Source organism: Ceratotherium simum, chromosome 18 (assembly GCF_057802395.1).
Source record: "Ceratotherium simum simum isolate JZ-2026a chromosome 18, ASM5780239v1, whole genome shotgun sequence".
Classification (NCBI taxonomy): domain Eukaryota; kingdom Metazoa; phylum Chordata; class Mammalia; order Perissodactyla; family Rhinocerotidae; genus Ceratotherium; species Ceratotherium simum.
Window position 1 is genome coordinate 47,112,572 of NC_141917.1, and position 7,635 is coordinate 47,120,206.

The 7,635-nt window shown below is 36.9% G+C and overlaps 1 pseudogene; it reads right to left on the reverse strand.

Annotated features, from left to right (window-relative positions):
- Positions 1 to 7,026: 7,026 nt before the first annotated feature.
- Positions 7,027 to 7,100, reverse strand: LOC147914635 (U6 spliceosomal RNA; annotated as a pseudogene).
- Positions 7,101 to 7,635: the final 535 nt, after the last annotated feature.

Below are 7,635 nucleotides of genomic sequence, written 5' to 3' on the forward strand. Positions count from 1 at the left end.
ATATGCAGTATATGTTACTCTAAGTTTTATGGAACGGTAACTGACTGATGTTCAGTGTACCACATAGGTTTACATAACAATTCAGCAGATGGAGAGTCTCTCTTTGTGGAAGAGCTATATTTGAACTAGGTTGGTGTTTCCCAAACTTGCCTAATTTTAATAATCACTGAAAACAAATGTTAAAAAAATCACAGATTTTTGGGTCCCTCTAATGGTGGTCTGACCCTACTTTGGATAGTTATGAAATAGCCAATGGTAAGAATGTTGATCAGTTTCATCTCTCTCTCTTTTTTTTTTTTAACATTGCATGTCTTTTTTTTCCCCTAGATATACCTGCTACTGAAGTGATAACCTATATCATTTATTACCCATTCAGGATGATTGGGTAATCACTTAATTTTTGTGAAAGACTTATCAATTTGAGGTAAGAGAAGAAACTAAGGACAATTTTATTAATAGGTTATTATACAAGATTTTGTAAAAACATTAGATTTTAAATCCTATATGATACATTAACAGTTTTAAAATTTTTTGTAGCTTCTGGGATATTTCCAGAAGACTGCTACTGTAATAAAATTGTGATAAGTAAGCAGAAAGAGGCACCAGGGATTATGTTTCATAAACAACATGTGTGAACCTTGGTTACCTATAAGAACATCAAAATAATCAAATTGTCTTTACTTGTCTAAAGAATGTAGCCCTTGATTGAAATGTGCATTTTAAACTGTTACTAGAATGTTTTTATTTTACAGTTTAAGGTATATTTTCAAAACAGTTTATCCTATGGGTATAATCTGTAGTCAGTTAATCAGTGTTTACAGATCATTCTGCATAAATGATGATGGGGGCCAGCTCTGAAAATCAGACCGAATGGAGATGGGCATATGTGTGTTAGTGACTGAATTCCTAAGTGAAGAAAATAAGTTGTGAACTGCTTTATATTATCTATGTTTTCTTTTCTTTGGCACAGATCCCCAAGAGTTGACCCTGTGCATAGATGCAGAGTATAAGTTGTGACTTATATCCCCCAAAGCACAGTTTGTTAGTCATTCAGTTTGTTACAGCTTCATTCAGTTCAGCTTCTTGCTTCTATGAGGCTGAAAAATTAGACTTGTTCAGAAAGCTTAAAGAGTTATGGCAGGTGAGTGAAAACAGTAGTGGGCACACAAATAGCCAGCTCCTTACAATTTAAAATCTGCAAAGCAATTAGCTCTTGGTGCATTGAAGAAAGGAGTCTCGGAATGTTTGGTGACAGACATGGGTAGAAATGAAGAGTATGCCCATTCACAATTGTAGCAGAAGATGGCTAGCTAGTCATGAGGTCTGCTTCCTCTTCCTCTTGGTCACACAGCTGGGCTTTATTTCCCAGTCTTCCTTGCAGTTGAGGTGTGGCCATGTGATAGAATTCTGGCCAAGGGAATTTGAGCAGAAGTGCTTGGCACTTCCATGCCTGGCTCATTCATACTTACCAAGTGAGATCCTTTCTACTCTTTCTCCTGCAGCATAGGGAATCTTTATGTTGAATGTGATGGAGCCACAAAACGGAGGGATCCTGAGTTTTCCAATTATCATTTGGAGGAGAGGGATTTTATATAAGCTATAAACAAATGTATATTGCATTAAGTCTCAGAAATTTTGTAGTTCATCTGTTATGACAGTTAGCCTGCCCTAACTGATATAGCAGGATAGTACTGTCAGTAAAGGATTTTACTTCTCAGCCTGCAGAAAGCAGGAAATGGTTACCTCTTCCTTTGGCCTCTCTTTGGTATTTGCTGGATAAGACTTGGCAACTTCTTTAGCATTCTTCCATAATGGACAAGTTTTCCTAACCTCACCTTGATTATTGCAATAGCCTCCTAAACAGCTCTCTGCTTCTGCCGTTGCCCCCCTCTATAGTCTATTATCAAAACAGTGACCAGAGTGATCTCATGTCATTCTTCTCAAAACCCTCCAAGCTTTTCATTTGTTTCAGAGAAAAAGCCAAAGTCTTCTCTACAGACTATGAGACCGTTTGTGATCTGCCAGCTCTCAGTATTACTTCTCTGTCATTCTCCCCTAATACTCTCCCTTTTGCTTACTCTGATCTAGCTACATAGATTTCCTTGCTATTTTTTGAACATGGCAGGCATGCTCTTGCCTTAGGGCTTCTGTGTTTGTTCCCTCTGCCTGGAATGTTCTTCTCCCAGATACCCACATGGCTTGCTCTTCTGGTCTTTGCTCGGAGAGGCCTTTTCTGAGCACATTATTTAAAACTATAATTCCTTACATTCCCCATCCCTCTTCCCTGTATTATTTTTCTCCATAGCACTTAGTAACTTCTAATATACTGTACAAATTTTCTTTTTAATGTTGCTGATTGTCTGTCCCCCTCCACGCCCCCATTAAAATGAACGCTCCATGAGAAAGGATTTTTGATTTTTTGTTAAATTGCCAGCCTAGAGCAGTTCTTGGCAAATAATAAATAACAGATACATCTTTGTTAATGACTAAATGCTACTATATAGATAAGCACAGTGTGCCAAAGGAGCACTAAAGAGATTTAAACTGAGATCTGGCAGGGAAAAATTTTCTGGAGAAACTTACTTCTCTTCCAGGACTGGAAGCTGACGCAGTTGTTGAGAGCATGAGCCAATGGTCACTTTTTAGTGCTCATCTTAGCTGACCTATCAACATCATTTGACACAATTGATTACTGTCTTCTTGAAATGCTGTCTTCACTTGACTTCTGGGTACCACACTTGCTGGCTGTTCTCCTACCCTCCTGGCCATTCCTTCTGAGGCTCTTCAGCAGGTTCCCCTTCATCTCCCGACCTCTAAATGCTGGAGTGCCCCAGGGTTCAGCCTTTGGTCCTCTTCTCATCTCTCCACACTCATTCCTCAGGTGATCTGAACTAATCTCAGGACTTTAAATGCCATCTACATATTCATGACTCCCAAATGTGTGTCTCCAGCTTGAATCTCTTTCCTGAACTCCAGACCTGTATATCTAGGTGCCTGTTGGGCCTCTCCTCTTGAACATCTGATAAGTATCTCAAATTTAAACGTCCACAGTAGAGCCTCGGATACTTCCCCCTTCCCTTATGTTCCTGTCTTATTTAATGGCAACTCTATTCTTTTGGTTGCTCAGGCCAAAAGCCTTGGAGTCATCTTTGATTCTTCTCTTCCTCTTTGCCAACTCTGCCTCCAAAATATTTCCAAAACCACTTCTCACCATTCCCATCATCCCTGGGATGCCACCATCATTCCTTGCTTGAATTATATTAGCCTCTTAACTGGTTTCTTTGCTCCTGCTTGTTGCTCCTCTTCAGCCAATCCCTGCATCGACACCAGAGTGATCCTATTAAAACCTAAGTCAGATCATGTGTCTCTTCTACTCAAAACCTTCCAATGGCTTCCCATATGCCCTTCAGGGACCTACAAGGCCCTTCTTAACCTGACATCATTTCCAGCCCTTATCCACCTAATTACTCTTCTCCCTTTGGCTGTCTTGCTGATCCATGGATATTCCATGTATGCTCCTGCTTCAGGGCCTTTGCACTTGATATTCTTTATCTGGCATGTTCTTGCCCCAGCTGTCTGCATTGCTGGCTCCCTCACTTGCTTCAAGTCATTACTCAAAATTCATCTTTTTCAGTGAGGCTTTTCTTGGTGTCCTATCTAAAATTGTAGTGCTTTTTTCCTCCCCCTCCCCCCTTTTTCATTCCCTTTCTCTTTTTTCTCCTTTGCACTTTTCAATAATATATCTTATTTTCGTATTTACCTTATTTATTGTCTTTTTCCTACACTTCAGGTATAAGACTATAGACTCTCACTTTTAAAAACTGCATCCCTCTCATTCTATTTCCATTTCTTCAGTCTTAATTTTAAAGTGATGCTAATAACGTCCACTTTCAATGGAAATGTTTGAGCATAGCAAAGGATTTGGTCTGTTGTGTTCACTGTCACATAGTTGGTGCTCAACTTGTTATGAATGAATGGATCAATAAATTAATTTGAGTTGGTAAAACTGTTTCCCTAGTAAGGGTCCTTCCAACCCCAGAAAGATTTAAAATTTAAGAAGATATTAAAGGGGATGAAACTCATAGTATTAATACTTGATACTTTCATGTTAAATGTAGGAATAAGTTTGTAATTATTGTGATAGATACTGTATGAATATCTAGGGTTTAAAATCTTAGTAGTATTTAGGATAATCAGGCATATTAGAGAATTTGACAGATTAGGTTTATGATTCCATTTTGAATTGTATAATTGAATTCAGACTCATGATTTAAAGATGAAAGATATAAACATTTTAAATGTTTATAATCAGTATTAAATGCTTGAGATGAGAAGTTAATTTTTATTGTATTTATAGGTTTAATTTATTGGATTTATAAGAGTTTAAATTATTGGAAGGTTTGCATGTTCATTTGTCTGATAAGGCATTTGTAGTGCTTAAAAACAACAAATATTAAAGTTATCAATGTAGTTTAAAGGAATTTGAATAGGTTTGTAAATAGGACTTATGGTTTAAGAGAAGCCGAGTTCTACAGTGAGATACCACTTCACACTCCCTAATATGGCTACAATAAAAAAGGCAGACAATAACAAATGTTGGCAAGAATGTGGAGAAATTGAAATTGGAACTCTTATATATTGCTGGTGGGAATGTAAAGTGGTGCAGGCACTTTGTAAAACATTTCAGCACTTCTTTGAAAAGTAAAACATAGAGTTGACATATGACCCAGCAATTCTACTTCTAGATATATACCCGAGAGAACTGAAAACATATATTCACAAAAACCGTGTACACAAATGTTCATAGCAGCATTATTCATAATAACCAAAAAGTGGAAACAATCCAAATGACCATCAACTAATGAGTTGATAGATATAATATGGTGTATCCATTCAATGGAATATTATTTGTCAATAAATATGGAATGAAGTACTGGGGGTACATGCTACAACATGGATGAACCTTGAAAACATTATTCTAATTAAAAGAAGCCTGTCACTATAGACCCCATATAGTAGGATCCATTTATATGAAATGTCCAGAATAGGCAAATCTATAAAGACAGACTCCATAGAGGTTGCCTAGGGCTAGGAATTTGGGGGGATATGGGAAGTTACTGCTAATGGGCATGAGATTTCCTTTGGGGTGTTGAAAATGTTCTGGAATTAGATAGTGGTGATGATTGCACAACTTTGCAAATATACTAAAAACCACTGAATTGTATACTTTAAAAGGATGATTTTTTTAATGGTATGTGAATTATATCTCAATAAAAAAAGAGAGAAGTTGAGTTCTTTAACTTCAGTTGATTATGTTATGCTTACGTAAAATTTACTAGATTTACAAGTAGAATAACAAGATTTATAAGATGAATCTACTGTATTAAACAAGGTTTTAAATTTGCAACTTTGATAACTTTATTGTTAATTTTAAGCCCAATCTTAAAAATACAAAAATGTCTTAAAAATGTAAATTCAAAGGGAAGCTTGTTCTAACTGATTCATTTGCAGATAGTTCTAAGGAGAGAGGTTAGGGGGAAAGAGGCAGGAGAGTGTATAAATACAAAACAGTACAACAGGCTTAGGTTAAATGTGCTTATATTAAATATTAAAGAAACACAAAAGCTTTTTAAAAATGTTGATCAAAATGTATCTTTAAGGAATACCGGCTTTAAAACTCTTTCCTATATCAAACAGAAGCTTATGTACTTCCCTTTGGTTTTTAATTTGCCATTTAGAGACACAGATAAATCTGACCTTTATACTGTAGAACTGTTCTTTAGATATTAAAAGATAGTTGTCACGTCCACAGCAGGCCTTCTTTTCTCTGGGTTAAATGATTCCCGATCCCTTTGGCCATTTTCAGATGACTTGGGTTTCATGTATCCTGATCATCCTAATTGCAAATGTGAATATTACAAGGAATTAGAAATCAGACACAATACTTTCTATGTGAAATGGTTTTCCCTTGTTTATGAATATTGTTTGTCTATTGAAGTAAATTAAGAGAACACTGGCTTGTTATATTAGGCTTCTAGTCAACTACCAGATTTTCCTTCACAGTTGTAAAGTTTACCTCATTTTGCAATTGGTGTTTAGAGCTTGTGTCAGGAATGCATTCTGCTTGCAAGTAACAGAAAGCCTAAAGAGAGGTGTAAATAAATAGGGTTTATTTTTCTCACACAATAAGAAGACTGGAGGTACAAATTGCTGGTGTGATGTTAGTTCAGTGGCCTAACAGTGTCAAGCCCTATTATCTTTGCCATTCCCTTGGCCTTCCTTGTGTGCTTGTTGCCTATGGCCACAAGTCAAACATCACATCTGATACTGAAGGCAGGAGGAAGGGAGAAAAAGAAAGGGAGATGCCAGTTGTCTCTGACCTCTTCAGAAATGCAAAACCTTCCTCAACGAACTCCCTGTAGATTTCTACTACTGTGTCTCAACCAGAAGTGTGTCATCTGACCATTCTAAATTACAAGGAATGTAGGAAAGGTAAGTATTTAGCTGGATACATTGATTCCCCAAGCAGAATGTGGGTTTATCAGGAAGAAGGGAGGGGGAATAGATGTTGGATAGACAAAGAACAGTGTCTGCCATAGGTCCTCAGTGTAGATTTGATACTTTCAATTTGAATTGGTTGAATTTGGCATATCATTCATTCCAAGCTGTTGAAGTAACTTTGAATCCTATGTCTGTCATCCATATTTGTTATCCCTCCTAGCTTAGTGTCATCTGCAAATATCACTACCACCATTAATGTCCTTATTCAAGATCTGGTACTGAACAAAACAGGGCTGAGAATGGAGCCCTTTGGCTCTGGATCTTGTCTCACAAAAAGGTGGAGATAAGCTCGTCATTTACAAGGTCCTCAATAAAACTTGTTGAATTAATAAAAGTTTTATAATGATGACATATACCTTAAAATTGTTTTTCAGATTGCTTTAATTGCCAAGCTATATTACTTCCCAGAGCAACATGGGCTGTTGGTTTATTTTGAATCACTTAATTTCTTCTTCTTTTCTTTTTTTTAACATGGAATGTTTCACAAATTTGCGTGTTGTCCTTGCACAAGGGCCATGCTAATCTTCTCTATATGTATAGTTGTTCTCCCATATCTTTTTCTTTTTCTTTTTTTTTGTCAACAGTAATTGATCTCCCAGTTTTTGGCTAAGTACATGGCCACTTAAAGACCCAGCTTCCTTTTCAGTTAGATGTGACCAGGAGTTCTGGCCAATAGAATGTCAGTGAAAGTGGCGTGTGATCTTGGAACCAGCATACCAGCTGAGGACTACCTTCCTGGACTTTTATCAAAAGAAATGCATTTATATTTTATTTAGGCTATGTTATTTTGCATTTTCAGTTAAACCTAATCCTAATTCATAAAAGCTGCTGCCATTGGGCAGGTATTCTCAGGTTTATCACAATTCCCACCACTACCTTGTTTCCCTAACACTGACTGGCAGTTCCCATTTATTATTAGATCACACTGTTTTTCTCTCCATTAAAAACAGGAAAATGAAAGATTGCCATAGCTATGTGTTTCAAGAGAAGTAGAAGAGCTTATGTCCCTGTGGAAGTAGGCTATTCCTACATGACTATTACTGCACACCAACTATTAATGCGCACCGCATTAAA